The sequence below is a fragment of the Stylophora pistillata genome, chromosome 14 (assembly GCF_964205215.1).
Source record: "Stylophora pistillata chromosome 14, jaStyPist1.2, whole genome shotgun sequence".
NCBI lineage: Eukaryota > Metazoa > Cnidaria > Anthozoa > Scleractinia > Pocilloporidae > Stylophora > Stylophora pistillata.
In genome coordinates, this window is record NC_142532.1 from 7,935,315 (window position 1) to 7,955,503 (window position 20,189).

At 38.8% G+C, this 20,189-nt stretch overlaps 1 pseudogene across 1 annotated transcript in view; it reads right to left on the bottom strand.

The window, feature by feature from the left end:
- The window catches only part of LOC148716353 (uncharacterized), a 95,181-nt pseudogene that overhangs the window by 50,662 nt on the left and 24,330 nt on the right, over positions 1–20,189 (bottom strand). The window contains exon 3 of the transcript XR_015995260.1: positions 13,864–14,572. The product of XR_015995260.1 is annotated as an uncharacterized LOC148716353 (transcript). The remainder of the gene's footprint in view (positions 1–13,863; positions 14,573–20,189) is intronic.

The window sequence follows — 20,189 nt, forward strand, 5'->3', positions numbered from 1 at the left end:
ATGGGCTCGTAAATGATTATTAGACTTAGGAGAAAATTTCATTAAAAATCAAAGAAATCGCGGGCACAGCTCAAAATTCAATTTCGTCCATACCTCGTCCATTGGTAGGCTTTAGTCCCGTACATATGACAGGAATGTGCATTTGTTAAATTTTCGCTCATATAGGAGAAATCTACTTGAAACGCTTTACTGTATTTTCTTCAACAAAACCTTCATAATTGTCGAGTCAGTTCATCGCAAGTTTTAAATTAGTTTTTTTAAATTAGTTTCACACTAATCCTATTTGTCTGATGCTTCTGCAATTGATTGGCAGCAAAACCAACTTATAACCTCTCCTTAAAAATAAAATATCATCTTTTTTTCAAGTGTTTCTACAGTTGCTCTAAAGTGGATTTGTTGGTTCTTCAAACAAACGTGCAAAAAATTGCCGCGGTGCGCTATGAAACCGATCAGGAAATCTCTTGAGTCATGTTCATGGAAGGCTTCAACTTTCTACTGTTTTATTTCCCTGGGATCTTTTGCATTTATACAACAAGACATTCCTGAAGTAAGCCAATTTTCAATATCCGCCATTTTGAAGTATAAACACTCAAAAGATTGCCGCCGTCGCACACATGTTTGCAGTTAAAAGTTTCCATTATGAAGCTCCTCTAAATTTTTAGGCGAAGCAAAATCAACGGAAATGAGTTAGATTTGCATCACAGCAAAATATAGAGGTACACGTAACAGAAACGCGTCGAGAAATGTTTAAAAAATCTGCTGTGATTCGCCCAATTACCTCGTCTTTACATGTTTGGCTCTTCATGACATGTTTATTTGTTTCGTCCTAAATTCTGCTTTCTCCTTTTCACAAGCGACCTTTGCTGAGTAAGTCGGCTTCATGTTGGTGGTGTTTCCTATCAGAACACTTTTCGGTGTTGCGCTGGCTGACGTAAAAATAGGTATGCAAAGGCATACATGTGTCTAGTGCAAGCTAGTTGCTTAAATGTACTTCGAACTTTTTGTGGAATACAGTTGTTACCTCTTTCGATCTATCCCAATCAAGGTAGACCTTTTTGAGCTTAAATTGAAACTACATGTTCCAGGAATAAATCAAACTTAAGCGTAAAAGCGACGGAAGTAGTTCTAGAGTAACGAAAAATGCAATTCTCCAAAGAGTAAGGAAAGGCCGGAAAATGAAAACAGAACTTCCTGACTTCAAGTGAGGCTCTGCGATATTTGACTATTATTTGGACTGATAAATTTTATTTTTCTATAAGTGTTCATATGTTTTTAAAGTATTACTAAATCGAAGATTTTGTCTTTAAATTATTGAACTTAAAGAATCTTTAACTTAACGCAATGGCCGTGAACTGATGTAAACAACAATAGTGCATATATCGCCCAGGTCTTATAAATCCAAGAAATTCTTTGGTTTTTTCGCTTTTGAACGATCTGTCTTATGACTTTTTAGAATAAAGAGATGTTTCTTGTTTATTTTCCTTGCCTTTTATTAATAGTTTTTGGTCAAGAGAAAATATTGTAGGGTTTGTATTCTCGTGAATGTTAGTTCCGAAACGCGTAGTTTGTTACTTTTCTCCTGTGCTCTGTTCTGGTTTCTTTTTAACAATCAATCCTTCATTAGCTAATGATTCAGTATTACTTAATAAGTTTGCCATTTCAATCACTTTCTTTTCAGCACATGTATCAGATATTGTATTTCATGTTTCACCGCCATTAGTTGCTGCTGCTACTTTCAAATTTTCATCTGGTATACCATAGGAGCTATACCAAAGTTAGCCTTTCTTTACTTTACATTTACGATATTTCCCTCTCGGTCTGTATTGACTATATTGGTTTATTTCTCGCACTCAGTTCTCTTCATAATCGTCTCATTGTTAGTTAGGTATGTGTTACATATCCCGGGGTACTTTCTTAGTTTAAGTACTGCTGTATTTTTTTTAGTTGGGACCACACAAATTCAGCAACAATATTAAGTTATAAATGAAACTCGTAACCTTCAATCGCAGCTTCGCCCTTTTCATCCGTATAATTAAACATGATTTTAATAATGATAATAATTTATTAATTTACGTGCGCTTTTTAACATGTAATGATCAAAAGCGCACTATAAATTAATAAATTACTATTAAATTAAAATCATGTTTAATTATACGGATGAAAAGGGCGAAGCTGCGATTGAAGGTTACGAGATTATAACTGAAGATTGTTGCTGAATTTTTGCGGCTGAATTTGTGTGGTCCCAATTACCAAAAAAAAAGAAAAAAGATTACTTGATTCTAATTTGTAACTTTGATTACCTACTGCATTTAATTAATCCTTATTTCTACTGTGCATTCGAATTGTCTTCTCCCCTCTACTAGTAACTTTTGGACGAACAGAATGTGTAACAACTTATTAGGGAATTCTGCACGAACCAGGAATTGGGAACAAAGGTTTTTGTTAAAGTTTTGTACCTTTCGGGATGTCTACGATAATTTTCACATTCCCACACGGATTAATGATCAACGAAAGCCCTCTTAAAGAGAAAAAAGCTTTGCAAACCGAAACATTTAAAGGAATTTGTGGGGCATTTTTAGTTCTGCATGTTCTACAACATCATCGTCCTGGGGTATAACGTTAAAAGACCCTCCAGCTATGGGTTAAATAGCAGGGAACATTGGTAGCAGGACGTTCTCGGTGCTCTGTGGCACAGGAACCAGATTGTATGGTCAATGGCACATCCTCGGATGATATGCGGAAGACTCACTTGTTGGGCAACGGATAGCATCACTGGCACGTAGCAGTCCCTGCGGGGCATCCAACATATCTTCCAGGTCTGTGGCACGTCTGTGCACCACTTTGGTTTCAGATATGGAGGTCCAGAGAGATAGACCGGTGGGGGCACGACATCGACTGTCTTTATTACTGTACAAGGCGTTTGTGATGGGTGGGATGGAAACCCTGTGGCGATGAAATGAATGCGACGGTGGGTGGGAGGGAAGCCCTGTGGCGATGGGATAAATGCGACGGTAGCAGGCCTGAGAAGCTGGAAGCTGCTAGCAGGAGTCCTACACACAGGCGGCTCATTTCTGTCGGTCGTAGCTCTGCTGAAGATCTGGGCAACAGCAGGCTAAGGCAGCACTGTGAGTGTCTAGGCTGCCCTATTTAGGGAGAGCACAGCCTGCCCTGGAAAGGGAAGCCCCTAGAAAAGGTGGGGTAAACAAAGCTTTCCTATAAGTTATCCTGGCTGGTTCACCGCGGCCAGCAGGTCTTCATTTCAGTGGTAAGAAATGTAAGAAAATTAAAATGAATATTGCAACATGGAATGTACGAACTATGCTTGACAAGGAGAATGACACGCGACCTGAGAGACGTGCAGCAATGATTGCAAAAGAACTGCATCGTTTCAACATGGACATTGCCGCCTTACAGGAAACGAGGCTGGAAGGCTATTTCGGAAGAAGTCCGATCCACCCCGAAAGCCAATGTGGTTTCAGGGCTGGTAGGTCAACAACAGATATGATCTTCACTCTTCGCCAGCTCCAAGAGAAAGCCGTTGAAAAACGCCAGCCTCTCTACACAGTCTTTGATGACTTCTCTAAGGCTTTCGACACTGTGGATCGGGAAACTCTGTGCAGGTCTACAATGCTATCATCTTGTCGTCACTGCTTTACTCCGTTGAGTCAATGACCATCTATCAACGCCACATCAAAAGGCTTTCCAGAGTTCAGATCCGTCATCTGCACCAGATACAAGGGATACGATGGCAAGATCGTGTACCTGACGTTGAAGTCCTCAAAAGAGCAGAGACACCAAGTATCCAAGCTCTCATCACAGCGTGACAACTTCGCTGGGCTGGACATGTATGGCGAATACCAGACTCAAGGCTGCCAAAGGCAGTATTCTATGGCAAGCTCAGAAAAGGGAAGAGAAAGCAAGGTGGACAGAAGTTACGCTTCAAGGACGTGCTGAAGCGGCACATGAAAAATGCCAATGTCAAGTCTGAAACCTGGGAACAGGATACTTTGGACAGAAGTTTCTGGAGAGCCACTGTTAAACAATCAGTGAAAGCATCAAAGAGAAGCGGCAACCGGAATACCAGCGTGCCCATGAAAAGAGACATTCCACTGCAACATCTGATTATACATGTAGTCGCTGTAACAGGATCTGCCGCTAGCGAGCGGGTCTGGTTGCTCATCAGAGAGTCTGCCTCACCTAACATAAACAGTCATCATCGCCTGAAATGGACTGCCGACGACGACATCATGGATCGAGGCCGCGCAAAAGATTATTCTCTTTAAGCGACTTGGCACTAGCTCGGCCAATCCTGGGGTTCACTCTAATCTCAGTATTAGCAATGTCGAATATTGCTATAGTTATCAGAAATGTGTCTTTTAGGACCACTGGTCATATAGTGTATTGTTGCCAAAGGTTTGGGCTGAACTGATTCTCACTGTGGGGTTTTGTAACATATTAGTCCATTACAATCGGAAAAAGGTACATAAGCAAAGAACACTACAAACAAAGGACGAATGTAAAACGTAGCATTTTATTAACCAGAAACTGCCAATCTTCAAAGGAAACATATATATAGCCTGTACTCTAAATGATTACAAAGTACCAATAGCTACATGTCGAAGGCAAAGTCAAAGGCTTAATCTTACTTGTAGAAATGGAAAATACTTGTTAGAATCAAAACTTTAGTTCAGTGTGAATTAAGCAACGAAACTGGAAGAAATCGATATTGTGTAATTGGAACGGATGTAATTGCATTCAACAAAAACTTCTGACACAGACCTTTCTGTTAGCTCTGTTCACATAAAAAATAAAAATGCTTGGTACAATATACACAGTACTAAACATATTGCTGTCCATGGTTATTTGTACTCCGTTTGTGTTTTTGGCCAGTGGATATCCAGGCATAAAGAAAATTTTAGTGTATACAGCTGTTCCACCAAAGGGCCTTGAAGTGAGCATTGCAGATTCACTGTCATATCCAAATATACTATACCCACTTATGGCATGGCTGCCATTGCTATCTAAATGGTATAGTCTTGTTGCTGATAAAATATTGATATCCATATTTGAATAGTTTAGGTCAGTACGTATGTCTTCAATATGTTTATGCAGAGATCTTGAATTGAGGAAGCAAATTTTAAAAGTACTTGGGTCTAATTCATAGATCAGGGTATTAGAAAGTTTGGTATGGCGATCTGTGCGTAACTGCTGCATGTGAACTTTAACAACGAGACTAACAGCTACTTTACTTTCAGGTCAGTTATGTAAAGTCCATCAATTGTTGTTACCCTGCTGAGTCCTACATAATGCACATGAGGTATTGCCCTTTTGGTGTTAGAGTTCACAGCTACTCTAGTTTCTGTGCCACCTTCTGATCTATGTATGATTTTGGCTGCTGCAGGTCTTAATGGAAACTGCTTTCTACAATTTTCTGAAATGCACCTCTCTTTAAGTTTGGGTTGTCTCCTGTGGTGTGATTACCTTCTCTTAATCTGTTAAGAATTACAGAAAATTGTTTACTTTCTCTCTGCCTCATGATTTCTTGAAATTCAAACATGGTAAAGAGTTCTTTCCAGGGATTGGTAGCAAGAGCTCCATACTCAGAGTCCTTCACATTTTTAAACTCATATCTATCCATAACTGGTTCTAGCTGAAATAAATCACCCAGTGCAATAACACGAACGCCCCCGAATGCCTCTTTGCTGCCTTATATAACTTTTAGTCTATTGTTTATTTGTACATTAAACACAATATTTCCTACGATAGATATCTCATCTAGAAATATTAGTTTGAGTGCATGAAGTTTACATCTCAAAGTGTTAAGTCTGATAGAGTCTGGTGGTTTATAATTCTTAAGTGATTGGCATGCTGGTATTTGCAAAGTACTCTGTATTGGACGTGTTACCTCTGATACAAAAAGCAGCTTTTCCAGTAGGGGCAAGTAACAATATTTTGACTTCATGGAAATCTTTTCCATCTCTGGAGTTATAATATTTCAATACTGCCTGATGTAAGGGAGATGACAAAACGCGGAGCCCTACTCAATGGAGTTCCCTATAGAGTACCTACTTGAAGTACCCCTAAAAGTCATGTATGGGTCAGATAAAATACTTTATAAACATGGTAAGTCGTTTAGTTGTACATATCTTAATGTATTTTGATCTTGCCAGCTGTTTGATTGTCACAGTTCGATAAACTGTCCACGAATTGACCGCCATCTTGAATTTAGCATTAAACTGCTGGCCACTTCAAACTGAAGTGGCCACTGAATTATATCTTCTATTTTTTCTGAAAAAGAATAAATGTGGCATGCATAGTAGTTAAGTTATTGTCTACTTGCTGTAATCTAGCATCACCATCAGAGGCATCAGCAGCATTTTCGCATTGAGTGAGTGCTTGGTCTGACTGTCGCAAAAGTCAGCGCGGGGCTTAAGGAAGGCCAGAGCGATTCCCCATACCCTATTTACATCTCATGAATAACAATACCCAGGGAAGAATATTATACTATGCAAAGTAACTAGCATATATTAATAATATGCCCTGGGGAAATGCAATTAATAATATAAAGGACCATGTTGGCTCCACCTTTGCACTCTACTCTAGGCCGCCATTTAGATTAGATCTAGCGATCCGCCCTCCCAACCCGGGAGGAATCCAGGTTTTTGGAGTGCATCTTCCCGACTATTCGTCTCTGGTTTGGGCTTGTCCCAAGCCAGAGCGATTCCCCATACCTTATTTACATCTCATGAATAACGATACCCAGGGAAGAATATTATACTAGTAGGTATTGTCAAATTTATATTTGAACCAAGTGCTAAAAATTTTATTGACACAGCTATGCTTGACCTATTAGCTTTCATAATCGTTTCTGCTGCAAGTTTAGCTCCTCCGTCGTGCATTTAGAAATAATTCAGAACACCCGCTTAAAAATGGTCAATTCGACGAGTATTCCGTGCAAGATGCTGCAGTAGGAGTTACACAATTATCTCTAGACTTTGTAAATACAGTCCAACTTGTATTAAGTTGCACCGTATTGAGCGGTTACCTTGTAGTAGAGGTCAGCTGTCAAAGTCCCGAAATTTTTCCTCCTAAATTACTGCAATTCTCATGTCTATTAAGCGGTCACCTTTATTATTAGAGTCCCCGTTTGCGGGCTGTTTGCATTGTCCTTCACCCCCCCCCCCCACCCCCTCTATTGTATGGTGTCACTTAGAGCGAAACCACTCAAATAAACCTAACGACAAACCTTTATGTTTAATCCATCTCCCGAAATCAATGCTGATAGTATTTTGTCGATTTTTTTGTACATTATACCACCTTCCAGTTAGTTTGCCAATTTTGACCCAGTTTTCGACGCACCGTATTTAAATATGAACCTGACTGCTACGGGGCGGACTTACTCTCTCTGAATTCTAGGGTAGCACATCCAATAAAGTTCTTCAGCCTCATCCGATAATTTCTACTGAAAGAGAAGCATACCCATGGATTTATGGCGCAACTGAAATGAGCCAGAACTTGTGCAACAGCTCAAAAGAGACTGAAGATACAAGAATAAAGGCTGATAGTTTCTAAAGAATTGTTAGGGGCTGCGTCGGTGGGGGTAACAAAATAATTTGGATATATCAACAAAGTTGAAATGGTAAATTGGCCACCGTAACGATACAAAAGCTGACGTTTCGAGCGTTAGCCCTTCGTCGGAGCAAATAGAGGAATTGTGGGTTGTGTGTGCTTTTAAAGGCAGAAAATGGAGCTAAGTTTAGCTAAGTAACACAACGAAAACACAACAGAAACAACGAAAACATGGAATGTGTCAGTCAGATACTACAAATCAGGTTCACATAAGTGAAGATCGATATGGCCAATAACGCCTCGCACTCGAAATTTACCTCTATCGCGTGGTGTCCGTCAAAATTCATTTTAAGGAGAATTTTGTTCCCCTCTTATGCGTGTACTTTATCCTGGGGTCAACGGTGAATTGATCATAAAATAAGTGATAATGCGAAATCAAAAAAAAGGAATGTAAAATGGCACAACGACAACTGACACTGCGTCTATCTTCAAGTCTTCATTGGAAGACATCGTATAAGCGTACCATCCTGTAAGGTCACTGAAAACTCTATCTTCGAAGAGAAATTGAAAGTAGAAATATCCAACCATCTTGACCGCACAAGCTTGGTCATTAAAAGACTTATTATATGGAAAAAAGATTTCGTTTTAATATGAATCAAGATCGGATTGTTTATTTCGAGAGCTGGGAAAGAAAGCCAAGTATTTATAGCACAATAAAACCACGAGAGTCTATATTTTTTCTTTGTTTTGAATGCCTTCTGTCGCACTTTTTCTTCCTTCGCGGGATCAGAGCGGGCAATCCCGTATGGGCAAGATGGGCCAGTCTTCCTCGCTAAGGTAACCAATCAGAACACAGAATTTGCTTCATATTTCCTACGAACCCTGCCAGTTGTTTAATAAGACAGCATCTTTGGGCTCTTCGAGGCGGTTAGAATCCAGTTTCCTCACGGTGAGTTTTAGGAAAGACCGATAACGGACTGGACTCAAAAGAATATCAATTGTTGATGTTCTCTTGACTGGACTCTGATATTAAGTGAGGTACATTTTCAGTGTTGAGGTTACTGGGGCTCTGGAATACCACATAATTAGAACAAATGTAGGTACTGGTTGAAATTTTAACTTTCTTTAGCTTGCGTAGCTCGCAGTTTTGTTTGCGAAAAAGTAATGAGGGGCAAAGTAGCGAGAGGATTGGGACGAATGTAGAGCTTCGCCCCATATCCCTCGGCTCATTCAGAGCCCTAAACCACTATATACAAATGAGTTTTCCAATTTGAGAACGTTTCAAAAAATAAAGAACGAGCTCACACTGCTGCTTTTCGCGGGACAAACTGTCTTAACATAACTTACAGAAGTAAGGAAGCATCGCTGACACCTAAAATCGTTTTAAACTTCGAACGTCAAACTTTCCGTAAGATGAATTAGCGACCCTCGTGTATGTTTTGATTCTAACACGTTTGGCATTAGACTACGTGCTGTCCTTCCTTTAATTCAGTTAAAAGAAAATTGATCGTAGCACACTGCGGTGGACTCTGGTAGCGAGGCCCTCGAATGCGCGAGCGATCGCATAGTATTCTCTTAGTGAAAGTTACAGCTGCCATTTTTTATTCTTACGGTAGCAGAAGGTTGGGAAGAAAACTGGTATTAATCTCCCCAGTCTTTTGCTGATGCCGCTCGCCCCACTGATACAAATTAAAATTTGTATCAAGGTGGTGAACGACAGTCAAAAAGAAAAATAGGGGGTGTGGGACGGAAACTCTCCTTTGTTAGCCTAAATAGCAAGTGTTTCCGTGGAGTTTTCTGCACTGATAAGCCGAATTCTGACTACACTCAGACGAGTTATTTAATATGAAAAGGATGATGAGTAAGCCAGTCTTATGGTACGCACATCCTACTATATTCTTAACACATGTACACTGAAACTGATTGGTTCTACCTTGAAAAGAACCTGTCAGGAGTTTAGTGATGTTTCCTGTCTTATTGGCAGAGGAAGACTGTTCCATAAGATGGGGGCAGCTATTGAAAACGCGCGATCTCTCATAGTCTTCTTCGTCCTTAGCTGAGGTCTTTCATACAATATACCATTATTGTTACGGGGTAGTTGATAATGTGAGTCCGGCAAGACAGAGACTAGATCCTTTAGATTGTTGGGCGCAACACCGTGACGTATCTTAAATGTCACAAGGAGCATCTTAAAATCTACACGCAAGCGCACTGGTAACAAGTGGAGCTCTCTTAGCAAAGGAGTAATGTGACAATACTTAGGTGCGCAGTAAACTAATCGAGCACTAGCATTCATGACTCTTTGAAGTTTCTCAATTTGATACTCAGGAGCACCGTACAATAAACCATTGCAGTAATCAAGCCTGCTTGTGATAAACGCGTGAACTAGCCTCTCGGTGGGCTCACGAGACAGATACTTCCTAACGTGCCGGATATTATACAGATAATAAAACGCGCTACCGCAAGCCTTAGTCAAATGAGTCGACATGTCCAGATGAGAATCGAACCAGGTGCCCAAATTACGCCCTGAAGAGACGGGCGATACCTCAGCTTGGCCAATCTTGATCTTGTCAACGGACACCTTCAATAGCCGTCTTTCCGTGCCAATGATGAAGAACTCAGTTTTGTTGTCGTTTAGCATCAACTTATCATCTCTCATCCATGCGCGAACATCGCGAAAACAGTTTCAATCGCAATCAAAGCATCAGCCTCACTGGTCTTATCAACGGGATTAAATGATAAAGGTTGATTTCATATGAATTCAACTATACCGAGAGAGTTTAGGTAGAAAACGGCTATCTAAGTTGATATTATTTTTTTAATTTTTTTTTTTTGCCTTGAAAGATGTAAAAAAATTCCATGTTCAGTATATTTTAAATCTCTGTTTAAAGACATCGGGCCGATGTCATGAAAAGCATAACTGGTAACTATGGTTCGCTTAGCATTTAGCCGTATATATCAAACATCAATTGATACTTCAAGTGCAACTTCATACAACAGATACATTCAAGTTAATTGTGCCTAATAATTGCAGTAAACCTACTTCCGAGCCACTGTATTTAAATACGAATCTGAATTGTACGTTGCAATCTAATTGGCTTTGAGTTCTGGGGCGGCACCTGTGAAAAGATTTTTAAGTCCTTAACGATAATTTCCACTGAAAAAGAAACATATGCAAGGATTTATTTCACAAGAAAATTCTAAAATGACATGAGGATAAAGTAAAGTTTTAGAAATTGAAAAGCAGTCAGGAAATTTTGTATGGCAGCCAGCAAAGTATGAAGGTTGACACAATAGCAAGGACTAACTTGAGCAAGTCTTTCTCCCTCTTGAGTCGCTGTTTTTCTGTGTTAACTGATCGTATTCCTGGTATGCTCAGTGGTTTAAGCTTAAGATACATAATGATATAGAGCATGGTAAATTAAAATAAGAGCCATATAAAATAGGGTACTGAAAACTTACGTCATGCACATCCGAAAGGCTTCATTCACAATTGCACAGGTTTGCTTTCCAGCGAAGTCTTTCAAAAGTTTAGGCTCCAAAACAAATGGGGCTATCCCAGCCATTGCAATGATCCAAGAGACTAAAATAAGAAAAAAGCTGGGCTTTGAACTGATGAGAAGCGATCGAAGAGGAAATAACACTGCTTCAAAACGATCCACTGCTATCAGAACCATACTTTGAATAGACACAGCCCCCAAGACAGCAGGCAAGAAGAAAAGCAGCTTACACAAGGCCTGACCAAAAGAACCACTGATCAACCAGGAGTTCGCAAACAATTTTCTTACATTGTGAGGGAATCGGAAAATGGGAAACAGTAGATCAGACGTGGCCATGTTTACGATGAACAAGTTGATTGACTTCCTCGTGCGTTTTGTTTTCTAAACAACTATACCGATAAGCATGTCGCCAACGAGCGAAACAACAAATAAGAGGCAGTCAGCAAACGTTTGAACGATGACTTCAGCGTTAGTTATGAGACAGCTCTTTGGCTGTTGCAAGGTATAGTTACCATTCAATAGTATATTCATGTTTGAGAGATAATTTTAAACATCGCGGTGATTTTTGCTCTGGCGAATGATTATTAACTTAGCTTGGTTGTTGTATTAAATAGAGTGAGCAATTTATGAGTATATCCATATGGAAACCTATTTGGTTTGAATATTTAACTAAGTGCTGCTATTTGCCGGCGCATGCCAAAACACAAATATAAACATCTTTTCCGAAAAGCAAATATAGAAGGGACCACATCAAGCTTTGCTGATTAGCTTTTCGATCCCACGTTGACAGAACTGACAAAGCCGAACGTACATTCTCTTGCGAATTTTTGAGGTAATTTAAAGCTCAGAAATGTATTTTTTGATGGTAAGATATACATGTACTCTTTGCTTGAAAAGAGCTGTAATAGGTTAAGAAGATGATGAGAGAGATGATGATGAGGATGATGATTAAGAGCTGTAATAGCCACCTTGATGATGAAAGTTCTCCGGTATTGAGCAAGTTACTACTCCTATAGATCCTTGAAGAAAGTTTTAGTTTTACTTAGTAAAAATGATACGAAGTGATAATATCACACAATTAACCATTTTTCTTCTTCGATAACCCGTTCTGAGGGGATTGGGGCCCATAGGATCCACTAAGGATAAATATCAAATCAGCAGCCTTCGTGAGTTAACCGACCTGAGATAAAGTAATTCAGCTGTTTCCGCTTTTTTCAGTTCTGAAACGTTTAATAATCCTTAATAGGTCTCAAAAATTGTAATTAAAGTTTGTCTACTGTATGAGTTTTGGTCTTTTAATTTGCACAAAATGACGTTTCGAAACTTCCTCCCGTTAAAACACCTGAAAGAAATTTCAAATTGTCTTTTAAATCCTGTTGTTTATCCCTGTTGTAAATGGGTATAAATTCCCAATAATTTTTCAGTTTAGTTCAGAGAGAAATCTTGAACTGCAAACCCTGACCCAAGTCCCCAAGTGTCGTTACTACGTTATGATTCACTCTGTTATTTGACATGAACTTTATTTTTCTTTCAATTTAAACAGTCCGATCAGAAAGCCGGTGTCATGAACAACATGATCATGACTAATAACAGGATCTCACGTTTTTAAGCCGAAATTGCACTGGCCTGAGGATAATATTTGCTTGTTACTTTACTGATTTTTACATTTTAGATTGATTTTGTAAAAACAAAGATCAAATTCAAATGGAATCGGCGTGGAAATTTTGATTGACACTTCTTTCAGATTTTTAAGCTAATTAATTATCTCGAAATTTTTGCGTGGATTTAGACATCCCTTGGTAAGATGTATTTCGCTTGCATAATCATTGGCCTGGCAAAATTAGATCCTTATTAGGAGGCGTAGTCCTTAAGAACAAGCTCAAACCGCTGTTTTCCGCTCAACAAAATGTCGATACATAACCTGTAGAAGCACCGCTGACCACCTTAAAATCGTTTTAAACTATGAACGTCTAACTTTCCTAAAGTTGAATTAGAAACCCTTGCGTACGTGTCAGTTTTTAACGTTTGGGATTTGACTACAACTAGTCCCTTTACGGCCACACGACGGACTTCAACGAAGTCGTAACAGTTCTCTACCTTTCCCCCCTCTCTCCCCTCCCCTCCCCCCCTCCTCCTCGTTTTCGCTCTCGCCCTATTTTGGGCGTGTCCGAAACTACGAAAATTGGCTTTTCACTGTAGAAAACTCCACAGAAACGCTTGCTATGCAGGCTATTCCCCTGCCCTTTTCCCCCACCGTCCACTCTAACTCTAAATCGAAAATAATTGGTTGGATATACGATCAAGAGCTTCTAACGTTAATGCATTGCAGGCTAATTTTTCATCGGAACGTGATCTGCATTATTTAACTAAAATAATTATGTCTGGGATTTGCATTAGAATGCTTATATTTTTTAGACATTTCAAAGTAGCACTTTTAAGCAAGGTTTTAATTGTAGATGCTTTATTTCAAAAGGTATAAGAACCCGAAAATTACAACGCAATCATTTGCTTACAATTTCCGCTTTCTCGAGTAAGCTTCATTCAGACTTGTAAAACAAAGAGTACTGTAATTGACACAGGAGCAGGTAAAAATGATTGAGCATACTGCAAGTAGCCAAGTTCGCCAAGGTGTAAAGCTAACGTTTGAAAATGTAATTGTAAGGAGTTAAACAGAACAGTTCAGGTCCAGCTGTTTAGATTGAGAACATCATCAGACTTTGTCTCAAAACCAGAATTCTCTGCTTAACCTAGATGATTGTACGAACTGCTTTTTCCATGTGATCATCGTAATGCTTTTGCAGGGCGTCCTCAGTACGAAATAACTTCTGACAAATCCAGCAGCTAAACCTTTTAGCCAAATGTACTATTTTATGAAGGCGAAGGGTTTCAGCTCGGCAAAAGGACTTGTCACAAACCTTACACTTAAAAGACTTTTCTCCAGTATGTACCCTGATGTGACGGCAAAGGTGTCCTGCTCGGCTAAAGCACTTGTCACAAACCTTACACTTAAAAGGCTTTTCTCCAGTGTGTACCCTGTTGTGACAAAGAAGGTTGTCAGCTCGGCCAAAGGACTTGTCACAAACTTTACATTTAAAAGGCTTTTCTCCTGTATGTACTCTGTTGTGACGGCGAAGAATTCCTCCTCGGCTAAAGCACTTGTCACAAATCTTGCACTTAAAAGGCTTTTCTCCAGTATGTACCCTGTGATGTTGTCGAAGATTTCCTCCTTGGCTGAAGCTCTTGTCACAAATCCTACACTTAAAAGGCTTTTCTCCCTAATGTACCCTTTGATGTTCTCGAAGGTATTCTGCTTCGCTAAAGCACTTGTCACAAACCTTACATCTAAAAGGCTTTTCTCCCGTACGTACCTTTTGATGATCTCGAAGGTATCCTGCTTGGCTAAAGCCCTTGTCACAGACCTCGCACTTAAAAGACTTTTCTCCAGTATGTACCCTGTTGTGACAACGAAGGGCGTCAGCTCGGCCAAAGGACTTGTCACAAACCTTACATTTAAAAGGCTTTTTACCAGCATGTACCCTGTTGTGACGGCGAAGATTTCCTGCGCGACTAAAGCGCTTGTCACAAACCATGCACTTTAAAGGCTTTTCTCTCGTGTGTATCCTGTGATGACGCGAAGGGTTCCTGCTTGGCTAAAGCCCTTGTTGCGAGCATTGATTTTCATCGTCCTTTCATCCGAATGAACTTTGATATGTTTGCGAAGTTTTTGTTGCTATGCTAAAACATTTGTCACGATGGAGGCATTAAATGTTTCGATATAAGCCTTTTTACTGTTCTTGTCTGTAACAGAATAACAATATGAAGGTTTATTGGTATTGACATTTGATTCATGGTGGTTTTAATTCTGAGCACTTTTGGATGGAAGAGATATTCCAAGGGGGCAAATATCTACAGAAGCTGTAGATAGTGGAGGGGAAATCTAGATTGTAGATGCGATCAAGATAATCTTTTAACTCCACTGTAGGATCTCTGTTTTCCACTGGGAACTGGCAGTAAACAAAGTACATCTAAGCTGTCAAACAAGTTCAACATTCAAATCTTCCTCTTGCAATGAATGCAAGTGAAGATTTCTAAACTGTATTGCATATTCTGTCCATAGTTTACATCAGAGTGAAAGGTTTTTTTCCTTAAACGCATAAAAATCATATATGTCCACTCAAATCTATGTCTACTAAAATCATATATGTCTACAGCGGTTTCATGAAATGTTTGAAAGTATTGCTCGATATTAGCTGTTTTTTATTAATAAACCCTACTTGTGTAGTAATTTAGTACTGTAATGTAGAAGTAATATTACCAACCAACATAATGACCAGCCCCCAGTTGGCTTATTTTCACTACTCAAAGTAATTCCCTTGAAATTGTTCTACTGTCAAACTTTTTTTGAAACTTGGTATAATTAACATTCATGATATAAACATTAAAAAAAAATGCAATAAAAAAATGGTGAAACCGTACTTGTTTAAGCGTCAGCAGGCTCTTAAAATGGGGTATTTTTACTGGTTGTGCATTAAAAATTCGAATCACCTTCATACAGAATTTAGTTGTGGTAACTTGAAAGACACAGAATTTCATTTTTAAATTAAAGCAGTATTGCTCGATATTAGCTGTTTTTTATTGCCTGGTTGTGGAGATTTTTGCACTTTTTCGGATAGTTTCGGGGTTAGGCTTGAAGTCCTCGCCTTGACCAAAATACACCAAGTACGGAACTATTTTCCAAAAAAAGTCGTGTTCTACTATCAAACTTTTTTTCTTCTTCAAATATGATCTTTCTTAGACTGTTCATAATAATACTTGGAAAAAAAATCGGGTGTCAGCGTGCTTGTTTCCTCACAAACTGCCGTGAAAGGTGGACATGGTTTTGAGGTCGTAGTCAAGATGAAGAATTTGCACGGTAGGGACTGGGACAAGACGCAAAATGGTGCCCATCGTGTTCGAAGTATGCACTCGATATTAGGCCTGTTTTCGGTTGATTTTATGCGTTTGATATCGCCAACACAGAAATTCTTACTAGGAGATTTTTAAGCTATAAACCAAACTATTTTGTAGCGCTGGCGTTTTGTTAATTCCAGTGAGCTAGAGTTCGATATTTTTTGCTTTGGGGCAATAAAGGCTTCACAAAGAAACTTGAAGAAAACACTGTTGATTTCTGTTCTTTGTGTGTTTCTTTTTGTTTAATTTGGTTTCTATACACACCAAAATGTGAATTCTTCACCCATCACTCTAACAGGAGTGATATATACAGTACAATGTAGTATACTCTGAAAAACTACAAACTGTACTTTAAAATTTGCTTTTTATACTTCAGAACCACACTTCAATGTCTCACTGGTCCTCATTTGACTACTACATTTTCCGTGCAAATATTATTTCAGGACATTAATTGCACAAATCACAATCTTAATTAATTTGCATTACCTATAAAGTACTGACATAATTTTCGCCAGCACCCGCTTGTTTGAGGAGACTCTGGGTTTGTTGTCAAACCTCTCCATCAGAACTTGCTTCACCCCTCCTTCCTTGCCTCTTTGGTATACCACTTGTAGGTGAGGGAGACCCAAACCTGAGCTTGCACACTTAATCTTCTTCATCATCCTTATTCTGCTTTAGTGCGTAACCAAAGCATCGCTGGAAATACTGTATCACCATATCTGTCAGGCTTTTGTTTTGGGTCTTGATGCTACACAGGGAAGGATCTTTTAGCGTGGACTACATCTGACCATTTTTCAACCTCATGCTCAACATTTTTCCTCACTTTATTTATGGTGGACGAATCATCGTCCCCAACAAGAACAGATACAACTGCATTTTTTTCTCCACAACTGTTAAGCAGAGTAAAACCACAAAAATAAAATTTTGTGCCATAAAAAGTGAGGGCATTTAAACAACACCTAGTCATTATCTTCTCAAAGTCATTAATAATTCATCAAGTTACAAACCAATCAGGATACACCAATTTGGCCACATGTGTTCGTTTAGAAACCCCGATGAAACACTGGACAGAGGCTTTTCCACTATACTTTGATGAAATGTCAAACCCTAGAGCTTGATAAAATGTCAAACCCCACAATGACGATCCCCAGGGACTTGTGACACTGCTAAATTATTTGACAACGAAGGCCAATAATTACTGAAAAACAATAGCAAAAAAAGTAATGATGCACGATTCAGAAGCAATTTCAAAAACTCGTTCTTCGTGTTTCATCAGGGTTTTCAAACACTCGAAAACAATAAAAGCAATCCGCCTACGGCCTGTTCCTTTCATCAGTTTTCTCATGTTTGGAAACCCCAATGAAACACTCGCACTCATTTTTGAAATATTACTTAAAGTATTCTCTTTTCTACATTTTCAACATACTCATATTATAAAATAAAGGTGCATTTTTATGTTTGCTCTCTTGTCAAACTTTGAATCCTTATTAGCAAGGGTGTAAGGTAATGTAAGACTTTGCACTGTTTATGGTTCAAGTGTCATTACTGTAACACTGATATCATAAGAACAGATTCCACAAGTCTTTCTTTGCAGCAATAAAACTGTGAATTTAACATGTTAACAACTATTATTATAATTGTTATTTTATTTTTTATTTTTATTATTACATATCTGATTAGTAATTACTTTTTGACCACATCAACACAAACATCAGTTTCCATAGCTTTTGACGAGCCTTCTCAGTTGAGCCTGCACTTTGCAGTCGTGTATGCAAGGCTTTTTTGACTGTCTGCTGGCAGTTTCACATGTTGCACACCTTTACAAAAGACATTATGAGAAAGGTCCTGGGTAACACTTTCAAGAGGTGGCAAATATGGGTGCTGTCATATGTTGAATGATTCTGTACTTTTATGGTGAAATTGAAAAAAAAAAAACATTGCTCTTGTTGTTTACAACAAGGTGCTAGTGGACAAAATATATGTATATACAGTACCTTTTTGACCTTCAACTATAGCAAATCACCTTGCCACTTTTTAGGCCAACCATGGAGCCAACACCTAGTGGTGAAAGTAAGGATATATTTTATTTATTTATTATTTATTTAATTAACTTTGACTATTGGCTGACAACAGAACTGTCAGTAAGTTAAAGAACAATCCAGAGAAAAAAAGAGCAGCTTTCTATGAAAATGCCTATCCAAATGCACCCTTTTCAATTCTTTCCGATGTAGAATTTGCAGTGTACCTGTCAGGCTATTGTGGGCTTTTCCCCTTTTTTGCCATGCCATGTCATATGACGCTCCTATCTCCACATTTTCCTTTTCACTATCATCTTTCCACAGGTTTCTTTTGCTTTCTAAACTTTCCAGACATGAACCCTTTGCCAACTTTTCAATTTGGGGCCCTACTTCCCTCTCGCAAGCCTTCAGCGCAGACTCTCCAAGTGATGGTATGTTGATGGATGACAACAACTCCTTTACGTGGGTAGGACCTATGCCTGTGTGTGGCATCCCTCAAATATGTCGATTCAACTTATTAAAAAATTGGCTAGATGTTAAATGGATGCTTTAATGGTGGAAAACAATATTTTTAGCAACGTTAAATGTAAACAAACCTGCAGCGAGCTTCGTGTTTACATTAAAAATTGGTCTCCCTCGCGTTGTTCCGGTGCTGCGGTGGGTCTTGTTTGTTCGACAGATATTTGTCTCTCCACACTCAGAGTTAGAACAGCATATGCAGAGTAGTGATGCTAGCCCAGAGACTGTTTCTTTTATGCAGTTGGAGAGCCATAGAGCTGCCCCACTAGTATCGCAGAGGTCAGTGGTTCCAATCCCGTACAGGCTTGATTTTTTTTCAGGTCTGATTTTCGCTATTGCATAAATAGCGCTCTCTACTGTGAAGATCGTGCATCATACGTATCTAATACCGCAGTTCAAAATATATGAACTTTCATATATTTATTGTATCTGATTTATCATCACGGGTTTATTACGAATCAACTTAGCGGCCTGCTCCCAGTTGGCTTGTTAGCTCAATTGGTAGAGCACTGCACTAGTATCGCAGAGGTCAGTGGTTCGAATCCCGTACAGGCCTGATTTTTTTCAGGTCTGATTTTCGCTATTGCATAAATAGTGCTATCTACTGCGAAGGATCGTGCATCATACGTATTTAATACCGCAGTTCAAAATGTATGAACTTCATATATTCATTGTATCAGATACTACAATATAAACAAGATACGGCAGGAGATCTAGCAAGCTCTGTTGAGCTTTTTTAAAGATCCCCATTAAATTATAATATCATTTGAAATAGTTTACTAATAGTAGATGGCGGATATTAATTATTTCTTATTGATCAGAGATTTGCAAGTATTGTAAGAATGTAAGTTATCATTGGTAATAAAAAAGTTATTAAAAAATACTGGAAGCTTGTCATGCTAATATGATACATGAAAACTGCTGTCAGGTATGTGTTTAGTTCTTAGATTTTTAGTATTTCTAACGACTGAAACAAAGGTCTTGTATCTTCATTATAATTTGAGAAGGTCATGATCCTCACAATTTTCTTCTGTATCTTGAAGATAGAGAGAAGTCTAGTCGGATAAGTACTCCCCCAAATGATGTTACAATAATTCAAGTAGGGGTAAATCACGGTATGGTATAAAGTTAGAAATGTTTTAGAGGTTAAGTGATGTCTTGCCCTGGCCATTATGCCTGTCATCTTTGAGATTTAACTAGCAATATGGTTAATATGGTACTTCCAAGAGGGTTCTTCATCAATGTATATTCCCACAAATTTTGTATATTTCACTTGGTCAATTGTATGTTCGTTAATAATAACATTTGCTTTGTGTTTTAGCTTTTTTCTATTACTTTTCAATATTATGAAATTTGTTTTATTAATATTCATAGACAACTTAGTAGTTGTAGTTAGCCAAGCTGTTACTTTTTTGAGTTCTTGATTCATAGTTTTATATAGGGTCATTACATCATGTAACGTTCAGGAGTTCGCTTATACAGTTCGCTTGCAGTTCGCTTACAGTTCGCTTACAGCTCGCTTAGTTTGTTCGTTATCCTAGATTTTCTCACACCCCGTTCTCACTTTACAGTGCATAATAAATACTCGAGTCTACGTCTCCTGGGGCCTTGGGCGTGGACTTGGAGGCCTGGA